The 21,250-nt window shown below is 44.4% G+C and overlaps 1 protein-coding gene across 4 annotated transcripts in view; it reads right to left on the minus strand.

Moving 5' to 3' along the window:
- LOC115036591 (plexin-B2-like) overlaps positions 1-21,250 on the minus strand; it is a 106,871-nt gene that overhangs the window by 59,385 nt on the left and 26,236 nt on the right. For all 4 annotated transcript variants that reach the window (XM_029494810.1, XM_029494813.1, XM_029494812.1 and 1 more), the window contains exons 2-3: positions 15,836-15,891; positions 6,389-6,440 (exon numbers count right to left, since the gene is read on the minus strand). The gene's annotated coding sequence lies outside the window, so the exon portion shown is untranslated. The remainder of the gene's footprint in view (positions 1-6,388; positions 6,441-15,835; positions 15,892-21,250) is intronic.

The following is a 21,250-nucleotide window of genomic DNA, read 5'->3' on the forward strand; positions in this document are numbered from 1 at the left end:
GATAGGGCGGAAAGAAATCTTTAGAAAGCGCTTTCATTATCTTACTCAATCCTTCCTGAAGCTTTTAGAAACTGTTTGAATAGTTCAACAGAGGAAGTGCACTCTTGTTCACATGCAGACGCACACAGACGCACACAGACACACACACACACACACAGATGTAGCTCTGAGGGAAGATAATCTTTAGAGAATAATTTTATTCTGCTATTAAATCCTCCCAGATGCTTCTGAAGAATATCTGAATGAGGTGGTGATGGTGTGTGTGTGGGGGGGGGGGGGCGTTCACGCTTTCTGATGAAGAACGAGGCGCTCATTTGTCACGGGCCACAGCGCCGTCAAACACACAATACACATGAGTTAAAACATGAACACAGACGCACAGAAACACAATCGCTGCAGGTCTTCGGAAGCGTAAGAGGACAAACAGCACAGACAGACGTGTGCGTTTGTAATTATCCTGATGCTTTACATGTAACTTCATTTGATGTGTCTATGCTCTTTCATTACGTGTGTGTGTCTGTGTGTGTGTGTGTGTGTTCTCCTACACTCTCTCTGTGCTGTGACATCCTAGTTCATTAATTTTGACGGTGCTGTATAAACTTTAAACTCCTCACAGCTCCCGTGTGGCTCAGCATGTCGGCAGCAGATCAAACTGAGCACTCTGCCCACAGTGTGTGTGTGTGTGTGTGTGTGTGTCTGTGTGTCTGTGTGCTATGACCAAAACCGCACAACATAAACAAACATAAAAGCTTCACCAGGTCAGTCCTTTTCTATCTAATGAACTCGTCCTGTTCATGAAAAAGTGAACGCCTGAAGTTTGTCGGAGATAAATGCTAATGTTAGCATGCTAACCTGTTTACTGTTCACTAACGGTACTGAAGCGTATGGGAAAATGACAGAGCCATTCTCTGTCAAAACCCTGAATGGTTCAAAAACGAAGAAAAACAGCCAACGATGTCGGAGAAGCTGCAGAAAAGGAAAACCCAGTTCAATGAATGCACAATGTGGAGCCGAGCAAGACAACGAGTGGCGTCCGGGACACAAAGGTCAACCGCTCTCTGAAGTCTAACGGGCTAATTAAGGAGCCGCCAGTCAAACATCAAAGGTGAGACCCGTGGGTGGGGCATGACCACCTCAACGTTTCGCCAACCCAGCGCACTGGAAGTACACACAGCTGGGTCTGGAACAAAAGCAAAAGAGTTAGTCTAAATCCACGGACACCAAACGCCACGACATCACCGAATGCCACGCCATCACCAAACGCCACGACATCTCCGAATGCCACACCCTCACCGAATGCCACGCCATCACCAAACGCCACGCCATCACCAAACGCCACACCCTCACCAAACACCACGACATCACCAAATGCCACGCCATCACCAAACGCCACGCCATCACCGAATGCCACGCCATGACATCACCAAACGCTACGCCACGCCCTCACCAAACACATGAAAACCATTTAAAGGAAGGACGTATTCTAAATATTCCATCACACTTTATTCTCCAAGAAATCTGAAGCTTGGCTCGAGGAGCACGCACACCCTCGAACTGTTAACGCCCCGTCTGTTAAACCATCTGATCCTATTTAAACATACACAATATGACGTAAAGACTCACACACTCACAGACACACAAAAACATGTCTCTGTGTGAGAAAAGCAGGAAAAACGACACTTCTCATTAACTGTATCATTGAGTCAGACTGATCCAGAGAGAAGCATGTGTGGAAGACATTAAACCTGAACCTGTTGCTATGGACACACACACACACACACACACACACACACACACACACACACACACACAGAGTCCATTTTGGAAGTAAGAAGTGTAGAGAATAATAGAGAAAGAGTCGGCAGAGTAAGCTGTTAAAGCCATCAGAGGCAGGGAGGGTCCCTGCTGCTGTCCATAAAGGCTGAAATGTAGCAGACAGCTTACAGAGCCTCCTCCTCCTCTTCTTCTTCTTCCTCTTCCTCCTCCTCTTCTTCTTCTTCCTCCTCCTCCTCCTCCTCCTCCTCCTCCCAGAGGAATCAAACAGTCAGGTGTTGGAGTGCAGGTCGACACATCAGCCGACCAGATATGTTGTTATCTGGCTTCATTGTGACGGATAATAAACACATCATGACCACAGGAAGAGACACAAACTACACACTAACTACACACACACTTATTATTATTATTATTAATATTAACATGATGCTCCAATTTAGAGGGCTGAGGAAACTTCCTAAGGACCAGAGAAGAAGAAAACCTGAGACAGAGATCAACAGCTGAGGTTCCAACAGACGAACCTACTGAAGAAAAATCTACAGAAAGTTCAGAGCGAAACGGAGACTAAGAGTCGGACAGCCTTCCTCCTCCTCCTCCTCCTCCTCATTCTTCTTCACTTCTTCCAGCCAACCCAACGCCACTTGGAGCGGCTTAAAGAAAAGAGCAGGAATCTTTTCCAGCGAGGCCACACTTCGCTGGCGAACACAGAAAAGAAAATACTAAAAACCGCACACGAGCACCCATTCACCAACGCCCTCCAACACACACCGACACACAATACGCTGAAGTACAGGCAATGATCCTGAAACTCTTCAACCTCAACACACACACACACACACACACACACACACTGAGCCAGTTGGCAGCTGATAAAAGTCGGCTCCGAGTCATCAACTTTGCCTTCGGAGTCTCTCTCCTTCACTCACACTGAGTTTTTATTTCTTCTCTTCTTTGCTTTCTTTTCTTCTCTGTTATTCGGCTTTCATCCATCTTGGCGTTCTCCCATCCGTTCTGCTTTTTTTTTTCCACCATTTTCTGTCACAATTCATCCGTCATCCCTTACGTCCTTCCTTCCATCCTTCCTTCCTTCCTTCCTTCCTCATTGTCAAGATGAATTAATGAGCTGATTAGGGGGATATAATGAAAAAGATGACCACACACTGAGCTTTGGCAGGTCTGATGGCACCACTTGCCATCTGTGTGTGTGTGTGTGTGTGTGTGTGTGCGCTTTAAGACAGAAAAGGAGTCCAGTCAGAGTCACACACCTCAAATTTCACGCAGCCATGCAATTCTGGGAATGAACCCAAACGCAACAGCAAGCCACACACACACACACACACACACAACAGCAAGCCACACATACACACACACACACACAACAGCAAGCCACACACACACACACACACACACACACACCTATAGCAGCAGACGTGTTGGAAGTGTTGAAGAAGATTAATGGGGGAGAGAAGAAGAAACGACCTGACGAAGGATCTCTCCGACATTCCCACAACATCTTATAGTTTAGTTCCTCACACACACACACACACACACACACACACACACACACACACACACACACACACACACACACACAGAGCTGTGTTTACTGCTGATATTAATCATTCACCACAATCTGACTGATGTGGCTTTGAGAAGGTCACCATTGATATTTTCTGGACTGAATCTGCTGAGAGTTTGTGTTCTGTAGTGACGTTCAATACTCTGAAGCCATTTTTACTTAAACAACTCGCTAAATTCTGATGGGACCAAACGCACAAAAACTGTGTTTCAGTCATCGATTGTACCGGGGGGGGGGGGGCAGAGGAGGGCAGAAGGAAAAGCCGAACTCGTCCACCTTCGGCAGCCCGTCTCAGATCCAGCCTTAAAGGGTTAATTCCTCAATAGCACCCTAAAAATGTTAAATGCTGATCTGCTTTTACCTTAAAACTGCTCAAAAAACCAATCTGACTGTAGAAGAGCTTAATATTTTAGCAGTGAAACTGCTAACAGTCAGAAAAGTCAAAAAATACTGCACAGAAATTGGATCCACATTCAGGCCAAGAACAAAAAGCACATCAACCATCGCCGTGAGAGTTTAGCTCCTGACAGTGAAGAAAAACACTTCAATTATTTGAAAATCATGAACAATTCAGGTATTAATGAGCCTCTCAGACTCATCGCTGGGAGAAACAGCACACATCTGAGTGACAGCTGGAACCGAAACGGCCCAAAATAAAAAAATAAGAACCAAACCGAAGCTTTTGCTGCATCACGTCTTATATAAGAAGTTTATATGTCTGCTTCCTTCAGATTCCTTTTCTCTTACATAATGCATATGTTTTGTTCCCAGCGCCGTCTGCGTCGGGCGGCTTTCTTTCTTCTCTCTTTGTCTCCATAAATGGCCTTGATGTTTCTGCACATATATTTACTGCTTCTCCAAACCGTTTCACTTCGCGTTCACAAATTCAGCCCGACACGTTGAACCTGCTAACTTCACACGCCGACGATACTCAGCTTTCCTTCCACCCATCATATCGCTGCGCTCTCAGGGGAGGGAACATTTCATGTCCTTATGCGCGATTTGCTTTAATGGGGGCCCCGAGGCCCCTGGTGGCCTGAACTGGAGAGATGGGCCTCATCCAGCCTCCCACGCCCCCCCTCCCTCAGAGGAACCATCTGTTGGGCTTCTCCAGGAGCTGCTGGCCTCAGGAAACGGCACAGTGGGGGGGGTCGATGAGGAAAGATTCACAGTCAGTTCTGACTGTTTATGTTTGAGACCATGTGTGAAAAATCCGTTTTAGAAGCTGAAGACTGAGGTGTTGAACCGGGTCCAGGTCCAGGTCCAGGTCCAGAGACAGATATGAGGCAAACCTCACGTGTGTCAAGTCAAGTCCAAGTAACATCATTAGTCAACATCACTCCACACGAGTGAAATGAACGTGAAGCAGTCGGTAAAATTAAGTCCCAGTCAACCAGAACAAAGACAGCGAGTCGTGTCTCTTTAAATTAAATCCCAAATCTTATGAGACAACTCCAAGACTTCTAACACGTCACGTATTCGAAGACAAATCTGTTTTAGATATCGAGTCGAGAGCTGTCATCACATTTACAAGATGAAGGCAGATGAGGGAACATTTGAGCTCATTCAGAGAAGAATGAATGATTTGACCCTGAAAAGGAGCCATCATAACACACACACACACACACACACACACACACACACAGTCTTGTATTTGCTTTCATAAGATTTGAGAGTGACAAGCAACAAGGCAGATAAAATGAAGCAGTTTATGAGAACAAGAACAATTTCATAAGGGAAAAAAAAAACAGCAGAAGGGGAGCGAGAGATCGAAAACATGGACATGAGAGGGGAACAGTGATGGATGGAAGGAGGAGAGGGAAGCTGGGGGAAGAGGAGAGCGGTGACACAGTTTAATCTGATTTGGCAGATCATAGAAAGCAGCCGCTCAGATAAGACGCCCGTTCGAGTCAAACTGCCTCATTGGGAGGTTTCATTTCAGACCAGCAGCCGCAGCAACAGACTGAAAATTATGATCAATAGTCATAAAAAGTACTTCTGCCTCCGAAAAACTGGATTCTCTCCAGGACCTGAAGGACAGTACACAAAGTTCACCCATCTGAGGTTATGAAGTGGGGAAAGAGAAAAGCCTGGAGTCAGTCTGCAGGCCCGACAGAAACAAATCTGTGTGCACACACTGCATCTTCCTGTGTGTGTGTGTGTGTGTGTGTGTGTGAGAAAACATCCAGCAAAAACCAGGAAACAAACAAACGTTTAATGTCTCTTCACATTAAGAGCCCACAGAGAGGTGAAGAAGGCTGCTGATGCAAAAGCTAAATGAGAGGAACAAAAACAGCGACTTAAACACTGTAGCTGTTTCTGAGGTATTAAACTGCAGAGCAGGTCAGGCCGTACGAACTCATACTGGGCGGCTGACATTCGGAGGAAATGTGTCTGAAATGATGAAAACAGGAAACCTTATGTTCACGATCGTGTCCTCAAACCGTCCGACGTTAGAAATATGTTCGGTCATACCTGCAGAGCGCACCGAAGGCAGAATAAACTCCAACAGCCATCAAATGTGAGGCAGCCTGGTCGAGCCGACGGAGAGGAAGACGCATTGTTGAGGTTTATCTGCGTAAAAGCTCGTTCCTAATTCCTCATTCACTCGATTTCAGCCTCTGCCTCCTCGTTCACAAGCTCTGATTTTTACGTTTGAGAAACTGTGAAAAGTTTTTCAGAAAAAAGACTCGAGAGCATTCAGGTTTTGTACAAATTAAAAGAATGTTGCGATATTTGTGTATTAAACTTAGACAGAGGGGTGTGTGTCTGTGTGCGTGTTCCAGTAATTGGCTGATATGTGAGGAGAGTGTTTGTATGTGGGGAAACAAAATCTCAGCGAGAATTCATTTCTTTAAAAAACGGCCTGAAGCCTCCAATTAACCCATTAACCTCCCACAGAAAATAAACAGCCACTGGTATCTGTGGGAACCTACAAGAGCTCCTGACGAGGAGGAGGGAACGGCTGACCAACGGCGAGGAAGGACAGGAGGAGGAAGTAGAGAGGATTTCAGAATAAAAGTCAGTCCTTACCAGTTCAGCGTTCAGGCCAGTTGATCTCTGATGACATGAACCACCTCGTCTTCTGAAAAACAAAAAAAACAAAAACAAAAGCACATTAAGATCTGGTTTGAAACTGGAGCTCCTCGACGCCTCCGACCCCCGAGGGGAGGGGCTCCGGTTACAGGTCTATACCAGGTGGCGTACTCATTCCTGATTGGCTCAGAGGGAAACTGATGTAACCGATGAATGTTTGGGTGGAGGCACATGCAGCAGCTTGAGGAGACTTTATTTGCTGCTGTAAAGAGCCAGTTCTGCCTCGGCTTCATTAAATACGGTTATTAGACTTTACACCAGCTTCTCTCCAGCGCCGAAACGACGCAAATCCAAGAGTGTGCTGGATTATTATTTTTATTTTCCGAGCTGCTGACGTTTATTTCCATCCATCCGTCCGATATATTTGGATAAACGGGCAAGTGAAAACTAGATAAAGTGAAATTATAGCAGTCCTAAGGTGGAAATAAACCCCCACAATGCACTGGGGCTGACACTGAATATCGGTTCTACTCCACAGAAAAGCTGGCGGATGAAAGCTGAACTCGGAGTTATATTCACAGCACAGTGATGACATTGTTAATTAAACGTAATTAATTCACAGAAACAGCCAAAAATCTGGTGTTATCTATCAGAGAGAAAAGAATATTACTGCGGGGAATAATAACAAAAAGGTGGAGCTCCGCCTGCGTTTAAATGGAGCCCTTCATCAGGACATAAATTCAACTAAAGGCGTTTTAATTTGTGATAATACAAGAAGAGAGTCTCAGTTTTTCTCTCACAACGATAACATTAACACTTATAGGCACAGCAGGCTCTGGAATAAAGGGGCTTTTTAACTGAGGAGATAAAGGGAAAATCAATTTGGAGAGTAATCTTCATAATGACACAACCAAACAGACAAAACCAAGAGAGGAAGAAGAGAAAGTTGTGTGTCAAACAAAGAGGCCGCAGCTCGGCTCGCAGGTATCCACGCTGTCACTTCACACGCTCACACTCTGCTGGCGCTGCCTTTCACTTCTCATTCACATGAGCAGCAAAGGCAGCAAGTGATGCAGGACAAGAATGTGTGTGTGTGTGTGTGTGGAGGGTGAAGTTTGTTTGGCAGGACTTCTAACAATGTTGAGGCCCTCGGTGCTATCCAACAGAATGGCCCAGTCTGTCTCCACTCTATCTCAAAGAACCATATGCTTCTGGATAGCTGAGCCGACTCCTGCGTGCGTGTGCGTGTGTGTGTGTGTGTGTGTGTGTGTTCATTTGTTTGCCCCTGTGTGTGTCCATATGTTCTAGCACCTAACTTCCAACATCCAAACATCCAGATGGCGAAGCCTCAGTCAAATGTTTCCTTCCCTTATCAGGAAGTAGCTCAAAAAACTTTGAAGACAAAAAATATTCATTATCAAAATCTGATTCAAATAAAATTCAAACGACAGATTTTTACTTTTCCAGATGACAACCAGAAAAGCAAAGAATGGACCAAAGGGATTCGTGATTCGACCGATGGAAGCTCTGAATTCAGAGCGCGCTTCCATCTCCAACCTTCAGTCTGACACGTTTTTATTTTGGGGGCGGGGCTTAACGTCACCACAGGTGGCAGGTGAGGCGTTCAAGTTTTTGGTAAACTGTACTGTCGACCCTTCATGAGGCATTTAAGGAACATCTATAAATTGTATCATGTCCTCTGAAAGGGGCGTTCAGGGACATCTACCAGATTTGGACATACAATTCCCTGATGAGACGCCGACGTCTCATCTTTCCACCATCCTGACACATTAATAAGACAGTGACCTCTGTGTTATTTACTTGACAGCTGTGAACGCAGCACACATTAGTCTCACTTTCTGACTTCCTTCTGTCGTCGTCACTTTTAGTTTTTCTGTCAAAACTAATAAAAAAGTTGGACTCAAACTGTCAGCGGCGTCTCGTCAGATATTAAATCGGAACAAAAGCCAGTGAAGACATTTCTTCTCCTGAAAGCATCTGAAACATTTCCATGAGTTTTATTAAAATTTCAGCAGCGTCCTTCCCTCCGTTCACCCTCCGCTGACCCCCCGGCTTCATTTCCAATCTCCTCTTCAACGTGATTCAATAACTGACTCTGCTGTGAATCAGCAAATGGCAGCAAAAGGCAGCAGGCCAAAGCTGCACATTACTGAGTTAAAGAGCAAAGCTTTCATCACGTGGATTTTTGGTGATATTTAGATTTTTATTTTCAGTTTTTGGCTCCATCTTGTAATAAAAGCGAAGCAGACGGAGGACAGACAGACTCAGCAGGTCCAGATTGTGACAGTGACGTCCCCTCTGCTCCCCGTCTGACCTCTACGCCAGGAAAACACACACACAGTGGGTCATGTGTCATGATGTGCCAACAGAGACAGGCGAACAATGGCAGCCATGTCCACAGACAAAGACCCAAACACACTTTCACTTCTGAGCACACACACAACTGGAACTGAATATGAAAACACACTGACACAAAGAGACTGAGACTGAAAGACAAAAACATTCAACAACAATTTATCAACACAAAGAGTTGTTACCTTCAAGGATGAACCTAAATGTAGGAGGTTGTCTAAATAAGTATGAACATCACTGAGACCATAAACTCATCAGGAGGAAGGACATTTTCCCATAGACTTCAACACAATCTGACTTCTTTTAGTTAGAAGGCAGGTTTACTTCAGTATCGGCTTCACTTTTCAGAGTTTACATCCAGAATCTGGTTTCAGAAGTGAGCTCTGTTTTTGGTCTCCACCACCTCCGGGGGGAAAAACAGCGCCGTTCCTTCACGAGTCCACTTAGAAACGGTCTGCAGGTCTCAGCTGCAGCTAAACGCCCTGTTAAACAAAACCAGCGGCGAGAGTTCACGACCGGTTCCCACGGAAACCCTCCCCATTACCACCAAGTGACATCTACCGCTGTTCACTGATGACGTCATCCCTCTGACTGAGATCAAAGATGGAGGATGAAAATCGGATTTTTTGTCGTGTGAACACAACACCACCGATGAGTGGCGACTTCAGGGGACGACCTCGCGTTCCGGTCTGCGGAGCTTCAAAACGTTGATGAAAACGGCAGCTAAAGCAGCTAACTCTGAGCGCTAACACCCATCAGGTGGAAGGTGCTAATGAATGCTAATGCGGCCTCGCGTCCGCTGGATCTGCAAGCAGGCAACTGCTTAATAATGCATGAGACAAAACATCTCGATACGGCAACGATGAGGACGCAGAAAGCCGAGGGAAGAGGTGTTGAGGACAGCGGAGGCGGGAAAAAAAAAAAAAAAAAAAAAGGAGAGACAGAAGAAGAAACCAGGAGTGTGTGCTGTGAAAAAGATGTATTAGCTGTTCTGTCAAAATAGATAATGAATGTTAAAACTATGCAAATGCTAAACTTATCTGCATAAGTCCTTTTTAAACATAGGATGTGTAAATGAGTGTGTAGACCAGTGTGTGTGTGTGTGTGTGTGTGTGTGTGTGTGTGTAGGCTTATTTGTGTAGGATTTTAAGCAATTAGGACAGGAAACGGAGGCTGTTACTTTTTCTTCCCTGTGGAATTAAGTTATGCACCATCAACACATACACACCACCAAAATTCCCATTCTGACTGACAACGCGGCCTCAGCTGAGAAACATCACACACACACACACACACACACACACACACACACACTTAAAAGCACAATCTCAACTTCCTCTTGACCCATTTCCCAAACACAACACCTCTCTTTTTTTGTTGTTGTTTTTTTCATCCCCCTCCTATCTCTCTCTCCTCATCTGCTGGGAGCAAAGCCACTTCTGCTTTGTGTCACCAGATCAAAGGACCCACAAAGACACACACACAAGGACACACACACAGTTAATCAGTTTGTTTATGAGGGCAAAGGCATGCAGGACAAAATCCTTCTGTAAACCGAACTGTGTGCTGCTCTGCCCCGGAGTTCAGGGGGGTAATGACTCCTCTGTAGAAATGGGGCAGATATTTCAGCCTGCGTTTGATAAATTATGGATCCTTTAAAAAGACGTGACACAGCTCAGATTAGCTGTGTGGCTGATTAGACGTGTTCGACCTGATTCCTTCACAAAAGAAAGAAAGAAAGAAAAAAATGAGTAAAATGCTTTAAAAGACATGACGGGAGCAATCAGAAAAGAAAGTGGAGGAAATGAGGAGGTCAGAAGGAAAAAGGACAAGGATGGGGTGGGACAGTGAAGGGAGGACAGAGGACAGATAAAGACGTGAAGAGCAAAGCCGATCCGAGCTGCTGCATCGGCACGCTCTGATCAAGGCCGCCGACACAAAGATGAAGTGGAAACTAAACTGATCCATGCTAGCGGAGGGATTTCTTTGTTTACAGAGATATGTTTGGAGAGAGGTAAAGGGGAGGAAATGAGAAAAAGATGGGAGGGCAGACGAATCTAAGATACACTGACTGAAAATCCAATAAGTGAGAGCAGGGAGGAGTAAAGACAAAAAAAAAAAACAAAACAAAAAAACTTCTGCAGCACCTCAAATCCATCTGTGCAGATCTTTCTATCTGTGCTTCCCTTTTGTCCCTCAGCGTCTTCCGTTTGCTCACATCCATCCGCCTCTGCGAAAGCTAATTTCTACGGATGTAAAAACTAATATTATCTGGCAACAATACAGTTATACCCTTTCATTTCCCCAAGTCAAGGATGACTGAACACCAACTGCTTCGCATTCATTTTCCTCCACACATTCATTATGGGAAAGTACAACCACAGTCTTGTTGTCCATTTGCCCAAATGGAAGAAAAAAAAAATAAAAAAAATTTTTGACCTCACTGGTCCCATTTAACGTCAACTTGTCCAGAAAGATCTGCAGCAGTTCTGACAGTACCGACTCTGGAGGAAGTCCAGATCCAACATCATTCTGGACTGAAGAAGATTTGAAACTATGGACTCATTAGTCCCACAGACTTTACAAGCAGTGGAGAAATGAAAGCCTTGATGATTGGAAGTTTTCTCAGCAGCAGCAGCAGAATATATTTCTGAGAAATAAAAACTAAATGCAAACTTCCTAAAATATCTCAATCTGACTCGAAACCCACACAGAGACAGAAGTGCAGCAAAACGGGGGTGGAGAGGAAGAGCGGTGGGTGCAAACACATCTGGTTCTGCTCAACATGACTGACATTCCTCAGGAAAGAGGGAGTCAGGAACAGCCGGCCTGATGGTGACGAACTGCTCTTCTCCAAGTTCGAGGTGTCTGCTGTGAGTAAAAACGATCTTCGCTGGTTTATTAGTGTCGTTTGTCAGTTTGTGTTAAGACAGGAATTGTCTGCTCATTTGTTCCTTTGCGTTGGAGGATCCAGCTAACGGAAAACAGGGTGGTCAAGTTTGTACGAAGTCATCTGGCACGACGTTGGCCAATTATAAATACGAGGACGCAACGCTTGATGTGAATAACGTCATCCTACATTGTGAAGAAAGAACTATTAATGTCACGATGACTTCAAAGAATCGGAAAATCCTGCCTGAAGCTGAAGGGAGCATTATTCAAACCGGACTCAACAGTATTTATTGTCTTGCCAAGTTTAACCCGCCTTGATGCAGCCTTCATATAAAAACATTTTGGCTGTCAGCAGGCTGCCCCTGAAACAGAGCCAGTGGATTTCATACCCTCCTGCTCAGCGGTGGTTTATCGGACAGCCCCGAAGATGACGAGGTTGTAGAGTTCACGTCACGCCGTCTGATTTTTTTTTGCACAAGCTGCTTTTCAGAGTTCAAGGTCAGCAACACTTTCCCGTCTACGGTCCTCCACTTCACTCTGAGGTCACCAGTTCAAGCTGATCGGCCCTTTTAAACTTTGAAGACTGAATGTCAAATAAAAGGTGACAGACTACTTGGCCAAATAACTCTTTCTGATGGGGCGCCCATCGCTGCTTCGCCCTGCGGCTTCATCCGCAAACAACAGGTGTCGGCTCCATTAAAAGAACAATCTTGATTTCAAACATAATCTTGATCTTTTCTCTGGAGTAAATAAATAACCCCCCAATGCTGCTCCCCTGAGCCTAATTGGGCAGAAGAGCTCGGTAAAATAATAATATTCCACATAACAAACCACCAAACTGCGGTGAAAAGACACAAGTCTCACCTGAAGCTGCGGCTGCGAGAGTCAGAACTTCTCTGCAGGAGAAAATGAAATGCCAAGCTCGACTAAGGACATAATGAAAAAGCTATTATCAGCATGAGCTTTCATCAGCACTGCATTCAACCATGTTCAATACAAACTGATTCTTTCATCTCATGCTGTACCCATCTGAATGCTGGGATATAATAACGGAGGCGAGATAAGAGAGAGAGATCACCCCCCACCCGACCCCCCCCCCCCCCCTCCTCCTCCTCCCCGGTGAAGAAGTGCATCAGCACATTTACAGATGAGGCAAACTTTTCATGAGCGAAGCACGATGACATGTTGGCCGCCCCCGCCATAATCAATCTGTCATTGTAGGACTCACTCCTGTCATTAGGCCAGCCCAAACGTATAAATATATACCGCCGCTGATATTAGCCTCTCTTCAGCCGTCAGTACTTTGGTGGATTCATTCTCTCAGTGTCCGTCCACTTTTGGTCACCTCCAGTGTTACTGCCTCTGAATTCAAATCCAGCCCCCTCATACAATATTTAATGAAATATTGAATTATATATACACATAATATTCAGACTAAACCTAGAATATTTTGAGACGTAATGAGGAGAGGATGAACTATTAACATTAAACTGGAGAAGATTCTCATGAATGGAAGAAATTTAAAGGTCCCATGTTGTCTAAAAGTAAATCAGGTCATGATTTGGTCTGATGGAGGAGATGTAGAAGCACACAGATTAAATCCACAAAAAAAAAGAATCTTCTTCAAAATAAAAGACTGGAACTTTTCATTCATTTTTTTGGGGGCATTCAGACTCTGGTTGTCGTTTCTGTTGTTCAAAGTCATGACAAAGATAAAAGTGTTTGATCGGGCAGGTTGAATAAATAAGAAGTAATTTCCCAACATCATTAAAGCCACGTCTGTTTTTCAGACCACAGCAGCGTAACAATCTGCACTGCAACGACATCACCAAGTCTCCCTCTCGCTGCACCAAAAATCAGGGCACGTGAGGAAACCGATAACATTTTCCATTAAAATGTGGAACGTGGAAGCAGAGCGAAGGAGGAGCGGAAGGTTGGACAGTTTCAGGTGTGTTCACACTGTTTTCATACCACGCACGGTGTAATCCGAGCCGAGCCGGAATAATTGGTCCTCCCAACTGATCCACCTCATCAGGCCTTCATCAGGTGGGGGGGTCTACCAGCCTGGTTCAGTGCAGCGCCGGCGCCGGCGGCAGAAAAGAGAAGAATTCTGAGGCTTATTTAACTCTCACACATGCTCCTAACGACATTTCACAGCTAACACACATCAACTTTTAGTCGCACATACAGCGACAACACACTTGCAACATCGAGTCCTGAAGAGGAAGATTTTTCTGGAGCAGAAAGGAAATGTTAGCTATGTTGACAGTTATAAAGACAGTCCCTGTCTTCCCCAGTTTGTGTGTCTGTGTGTGTGTAGTTTACATTTTTGAGCCAGCCTTCACAGCTGTAGCTCCCCTCCGAGACACACAAACACCCACACACACAAATAAAGATGCAAACACACTGAACTTCTTCCTGCAAAACAAACCCATGCTTTCCTGCATACCTCCCAGAGGAAGGTGGGAGTATTTGTGTGTGTGTGTGTGTGTGTGTGTGTGTGTGTGTGTGTGTGTGTGTGTGTGTGAGAGACAGAAACTTGTTTTTAAGGTCAATAAAACACCAATGAGATGCAAAATTATTGCACTGTTTTGCATTTCAACTTATGATTATAGATTTTGCTTTGACTTTCTGTTGGCTCAGCATTGGCCCGATGCTTCTCAGCATCACCACCTGAGACTGAAGACTCCACAGTTGTCGGTTCAATTCCCACCTTCCCCAAACCCAGGATGACCCAGGAAGGACAAATCCAGAACCATAACAAATCAAATAAGTCCTGAAGCGATCCATGCCGGTTGATACAACCTCAAATTTGCTCCACACTTATCTGTAAATTTAGTCAAAGTCCATTTTCACAGCAATAAATCATCAATTTCTCACTAACTTAATCTTTCTGCTCCGAATGTTATCCATGAATTTAATTCTTCTTCCACCTTCAGAACGAATGGACCTTTAAAAGGCTCCGTAAAGAGCTTTTTAATCAGGAGGTGTCGAGTCGTGTTGATGTCAGATCTCCATCAGTCAGTATGAAAACATCATTTCTGCAGGAGATTCCCTCCGTGTTTCTCTTTCACCTACGACGGACCTTCGCCGTACAAACGGTGTGTTTTCTTTTTGTTTGTTTTTTAATTGTTTTTTAATCACACATCCAGCTGTCTGCCTGCAAGACTGCCAGCAATTAAACTGGATATCAACAATGTAAGTTTCAGGCTTTCCGTGTCGCTGGTTTGACCCAAAAACAGGTTTAATTTCCAGCTGCTGCTGCGTTTGAGTGAAGTACACAATAATAACTCATTAGTTAAACGTATACTCATGTTGACCAGCACATTTCCCAAAAGAGTTTATTATTACAGCTGAACTACTTCCTGTAGCAGCGACGCTCGTCTTCCTGCCGCCCTCCATAACCCCGACAGCCTCTTTGTGTTACGAAGAGAGCGGCCGGAGGAAGAAAAATGTGCGTTACACAACTGAAATAATTAGGTTAACAGCTCTGCAATGCTGCGTGTTGACACAGCAACTCCGGTCTAATGAACTGATTTTATGGGAAATTTATATGACATAACCAACAGACGGAGAAGCAAGAGCCTTTTGTCTGAGAGGAGGAATTCATCAGTAAAACAGCAGGTCGCACCCACCGTCCCTTCAGACTCCGGTGATCATTACACAACAGAAAAGAAATGAGAGCAAGTCGTTGGGTGGACGGAAAACACTCAGATGGCTCGTGTTGCTTCCCGAATCCAAAAAGTCGAGACATTCACTCCGAGAAAGAAATTCCTAATTTGTGTGTCTCAAACAAAAACTTTTATGGAACTCAAATGAAAAAAAGTTGTCATATTCCAAATTTCACCAATTTGTTCAGAACCTCAGCGGATTCTACAGTAAAGACTAACTGAATGTCACACAATAAAAACCAAAGAAACGTTGAACAACCCAAACACACGAGAGGAACTTTCTGTCTTTATCTGATCGGGAGTTCTGCTCATTCTTTGGAGCAGTCATGATGAAAAATCAGCTCCAAAGCCTCTGATGCTCTAAATGTCTTCATATCTGAACTAACGTTGTTCATTTGTTAATCCACTGAAGTCAGCTTCAGTTCATTTAAGGAGAACCGACACGTGACTGATCTGCATTATTGACTGTGTTCAAAATAAAGTTTGAAAAAGTTTTTTCTCTCCTCACCTGCTCAGCGTTCAGGCCTGTTGAACTCCGACGACATGAACCGGCTCGCTCTTCTCCTGCACAGAACAGAAAAGGTTTCATCGTTTATTCCACTTCTCAAAGCACTTCATCAGCTCCCAGAAAAACCCTTCTGTGGGTTATTTTTAGCCGAGGTGTGACCGTTGTTAGAATCCTCCCCGCGGCGGTTTTGTGAGAGCGTCGGCAGTCTGAATGGTCAATTAGAGCTAAAACATGTAAATGAAGCTAAATCGAAGCCACAAGGTGTGAAGAGCCGGTTTGAAAAGAAGGTTAATTATGCAGAGACTCCCACACCATGTTTCTGTTCGGAGGCGGTTTCTGCCGACGGGGCAGAACCTGGTGCGTAAAATTTAAAGAGTCAATTGGCCAATCAGAAGAGAGGAGATGAGCCTCCCCTCTGATTGGCTCTTGGCTGTTCTCTGAGTGAGCCAATAAAAATACAGCAGATTTCAGGTAAAACACCAAAAGAGAAAAAAAAAACCAAAAAAAAAAAAACGGTGAGGCTAGATGGCAGTTCTGCATTTTTGTGACATCACAAAGTTCAGGAAGTCCTAAAAGCTGGTTTCACAGATGATTTTACAAACAGACAGACTTTCACAGGTCGACCTTTAAGGGCACTCCTCAGAGGTTTTATGAACCCGACTGTCAGCGATCATCAAGCCAACTTCAGCCTTCTGTAAAAACCCTCCAGCACAAACAGTCCAAACCCGAAGACGTTTCTTCTACAATCATACAAAAACAGAACAAACTATTGATTCTATTCGGTCGATCGGCTCTTCAATTAATTGCCGCTGTAATAAATCTAAGATGACAGAGTCACTAACGACTGAAAGAGGGGATTAATTGCTTCCAGATGCCCCATTTATTACAGACCTGGACATCCAGCTACAAACAAACACTTTGTCCAAGTTACTTACAGAAAGGAATTCACTCTAATTAACGGGATATTATGCATTCATCCAACCGTCGATCCTGCAACCACCCAGCGCCAAATAAAACCGTCTGGATCGCAGCAAAGAACAACCTGAGGTCTTAGTCAGACCTCCGGCGTCCAGGACCGGCCCTGTTCCTGTTTCTGAGTCTCATTAGTCTGAAGTTTCATTCGTAAAGGAACCAGAAGTGTTTGCATTTGGGACATTTCCCTGAAGAGTAGAGCGGAGCCATATGGGAAAGATTTTAGCTTCTTATTTAGAAGTGAATCATAGACGAGTTCAGACAGATGGAGGAAATAACTGTGACAGTAATTCCTGTTCTTTATTAAATACTTTATAACAGAAGACAGAATGACAGCATGATTACACCTTTGAGATATTTACTGTCTTTATTTTATGTTACGCACCATTAACTTTGTCTCCGCCACTTTTTCAACACCTTCTTGCACCAAACCCCACACAACAGCTTGGGAGGCTTTTCTAATCGGGCTTGTCGACGACTAAAATACGCAGCAATAAACACAACTGACTGGGAAGGTTACATGTGGAGAGCTTCCCAAGTTTGAGGACAGAAAAAAAAAGGCATTTCACTTGTTGACATGGAAGAAAGAATGAGTTAGAAAATACAAAACTTCACATGAGGTTCATATCTTAAAGGAAAACAGACCAGAAAGATGTGCATCGATCAGGGGGCGTGGCTACTGTGTGACTGACAGACTGCACACCCCCCAATCAGGGTCGAGTGCAGACTGGGTCAAATTCACCTTCTCCTCCAAATATGGCTCCAAAAATACAAAATAAAAAAACCAAGATGGCTGACAGACAAATTACAAACCAACTGGTGCCTTCACAGCGGCGAACCAGTTGGGCGTGGCCAGACGTGGAAAACATTCCACCTGAGCTGATGAGCGAAAAGAAGCTTCAGTGTCAAGTTCCTCTCTGAGGATGTTCAGGAATGAGGATAAAAAGAAAAGTAAGAAAATCTAATTTAAAAAAAAAAAAAGGAGTTAACACTTCGACATTCTTGGAATTCCCGTCCGAGATATCGATGCCTGTATCGAATGACTTCAGCAGAGAGCGTTAAGGAAAGGGCGGGAAGTAAATATATACATCCTATAAAAACTACAGGAGAAGAAATATAATACACACCCTGAAAAAAAAAAAAAAAAGGCTGCACGCACACACACACACACACACACACACACACACACACGGCTGTATGACAGATGGAGAACTAGTGTTGAAAGCTGTGATGCAATTTGCAGCTTGATGTGTTTTTTGCTACTCGAGTATTTCATGATGGTTTATTACACTTTGAGTCTTAAATCAACACACACACACACACACACACACACACACACACACACACACACACAGAGGAGCCTTGTAAATCAGTTTTGCTGGCTGGTTCTTATCTGAGAAATGCCAGCCATGAGAGCAAGGCGGTACAGAGAGCTGAAGCCTCTGCAGCTCAGCTTTCTCTCCCTTTAATGACTTCGCCACGAAGCCGGCGCCTCATCGAACGGCGAGGAGGGAGGGGGGGCGAGCAGCTGCCAGGTCGAGGTAAGTACGGCGGCACAATGTGCAATTAATGATGAAACGTGGTGAAACCGGCGCCGTGTGCTCGGCTGATGTTTGAACACGGATCACCAGGTGAGCCGGTTAGACCGGTTCACTGTTGACAAAGAGCTGAGTAAGATCAACTATTTCACACTCATTTCTGTTACAACACCTCGACCTCGTTCCGCCCGGCGATGGAGGACACGCCGCCAAAGTTCCCGCCTTTCATGCCTCCGAGCTGCCGGCTGTCGGCGTCCAGAGGGAGTTTAATATCGAGGTCATCTGACCCTCGCCAGTTCTCTTTTTCTCAGAAACAACTCCAGGGAACAAACCTTCACTCAGAAACAAGTATGAACCAGTCGGGATTTTTGCGGTCAAAGGTCAAAGGTCAAAGGCCATGGCCTGCATGAAACAAGCTTCTGGCCGTAATTCAAGTACTAACAACGTATAGTCTGGGCGACGAGTGATGTGAGTTCTGATGTGGAGATAACTTTAAAACTGATGACACAATGGATGATGGGAGATTGTCCAGATTGTATTGAAATCAATGGAAAATTGTCCCTGTTTCTCACTTGATCTATTAGCTCAGTAGACTTTTTTTAGTCTCTAGTTTCAAGTGTTCTTCGTGGAAAATAATTTCAAACGATGTTCCCATTTAGAGGAAAACAAACCATAAATCAGGGGTCGGATCATCCGGTCAGACTGAAGCAGTCGACTTTATGATTCTCGATTATTCTAAAAGTTTATTATTGTGTAGATATCAAGTGATGTAAAGTTGTGAACGGGAGCTCTGGGGAAGTGTGATCATCATTATTGCCAGTTTGTTTCAAGCTCTTTAAGATGAAATACAAAACCTGTTGTCTGATATCAGGCAGATTTACAGTATCATTAGCTTTTCCTCGCTGCTGCTCAAAAACACGAGATTTTAGGAGGAAAAATCGTCTGCTAGCAGTGTTAGAATTAAAAAAATAAAAAAATAAAAACAGCAACAATCTATTAATATTAGTCTGGAGGAGCCTTTTGTTTTCTGCTTGCCAGCGACTCCAAAGGGATCACCTTATCTTAAACACATTATGCAGAAAATGTGACAGTCGCTGGAAGAGCGGCGCTCCAAAAACACGAGCAGAGTGAGGTTAGAAAAATCAGAACAGCGTTTTTGAATTGGGGATTAATTAAGCGTCGGGAGATTTTTCTTTTTTCTGTAAACCAAATATGTTTTGTTTTGGAATTAAAAGACATTTTCAATCAATCTTGAACTCGTTCTCGTCGTCCCATCATCCGTCTTGTTCCGGCTCTGTTTTCACTTTGAATCTCCCCTTTACAGCCTCACTGTTCCTGCTCACACTGTGTGGTTAATCCAGTGTGGCGCGCACACACACGCACACGCACACACACGCACACACACACACACACACACACACACACACACGTCTGTTCCTGCAGTGGAAGCCTTACAGACATGGGATTTCCTTTCACATCCAATTGAGACCAAAGAAACTTGTGTGTGAGAAGAGCATAGAAAAGATAAGCTGCCAATACACACACAAAGACATGCTAACACACACTCTCGCACAACCATCTGTGTAAATATTACACCGACATGGCCACACAAACATCAACAGCCTGAACACAATGTTAACGTGATATAACATGCAGCTTATAAAGCCCCCAAAGAGACATCAACTGTATACAGGAACGACCACCCGACACACACACACACACACACACACACACTTCGTTTCTAAAGGAGTGTGTAGGCAGGAATTTGTTGGGACATAATTATAGTGTGTAGTCTGAACAGCATCCGATTCAGATCCCGAGCTTTTACGGCCGTTCTTTGAAGAGCTCGACCTGGTTCAGCAAACCACAGAACACACACACACACACACACACACACACACACACCAGTTACCCTTCACCAGAGTGCAACACTGCAACACTACTGGGAAGATGCTGCCAGACACACACTAACGTCGCAGCACTGTGGCACAACAGGAACAGGAAAAAGCTGCCAGTTGTAGTTAGTTTGGAAAGCGTATGAAGCTGAACGTCGGGAGTCACATCCAGCTTCGTAGCAACAAACATCTCAGACAGTGAAGATTCTCCATGACCAGTCGGGTGTCTGCAGCAGTGGGAGCTGAGCTGCCAACGGTCCTGACGTGGTCAAACTGCAGGCTGAAGTTTCATGTCCAGTAAATTCGGGTCAACGGTCCCGAGAATGAACCATCGCCAACACAACTCTCGTCTCTTTACATCACACTATAACACAACTTCCCCCTTTACTGCCTCAGCAGGACACAAATGTAATCACCTTCAGCTGAGAGCTTATTGATTTTCTACGCTGGTGAAAATGTTTTGATAAGTTTGTTTGGCTGGAGGTTTTTCTGACCGGCCCGGTGCTCCGCGGTGAAGCGGTCACCTGGACGGACACTTTAATCACCTTAACGGAAACGTTTTTGTCGAACTTGTGAGCGACTAGTAAATGCAGCATTTCTTTGTGCTGACTGTCAAACAAATTGTCTCGTCAGGGAAAACCGATGCTGATCTCTTCACATTCCCCTCATAAATTATGCCCTTTAGTTGACTAATCTACCAGGAAGCACAATCTTTTTCTTTCCTGCCATCATCATACAAAGCAAAAGCAGCCCAACGAGCTTTTGATGACAAAGGTTAATGTGAGAAGCTGAACATAATAAACGCTGCTGCTTTGTAGAAGACGCTGCAGTTTTAACTTCTAAAATCATTTAATGGGAGAGAAATAAAGTTTGACAGATGACTGGCCTATTGTATTTTATCTTTTCACAAAAAACCCCAAACCGTGCTGTTGAGCCGCTTCGAAATTTACATTTGATTTAACTTTGTGATCAACACTGAGCTTTTCCTGTGAGGTGAATCCATGAGCAGA

The sequence above is a fragment of the Echeneis naucrates genome, chromosome 23, assembly GCF_900963305.1.
Source record: "Echeneis naucrates chromosome 23, fEcheNa1.1, whole genome shotgun sequence".
In the NCBI taxonomy this organism is placed as follows: Eukaryota; Metazoa; Chordata; class Actinopteri; order Carangiformes; family Echeneidae; genus Echeneis; species Echeneis naucrates.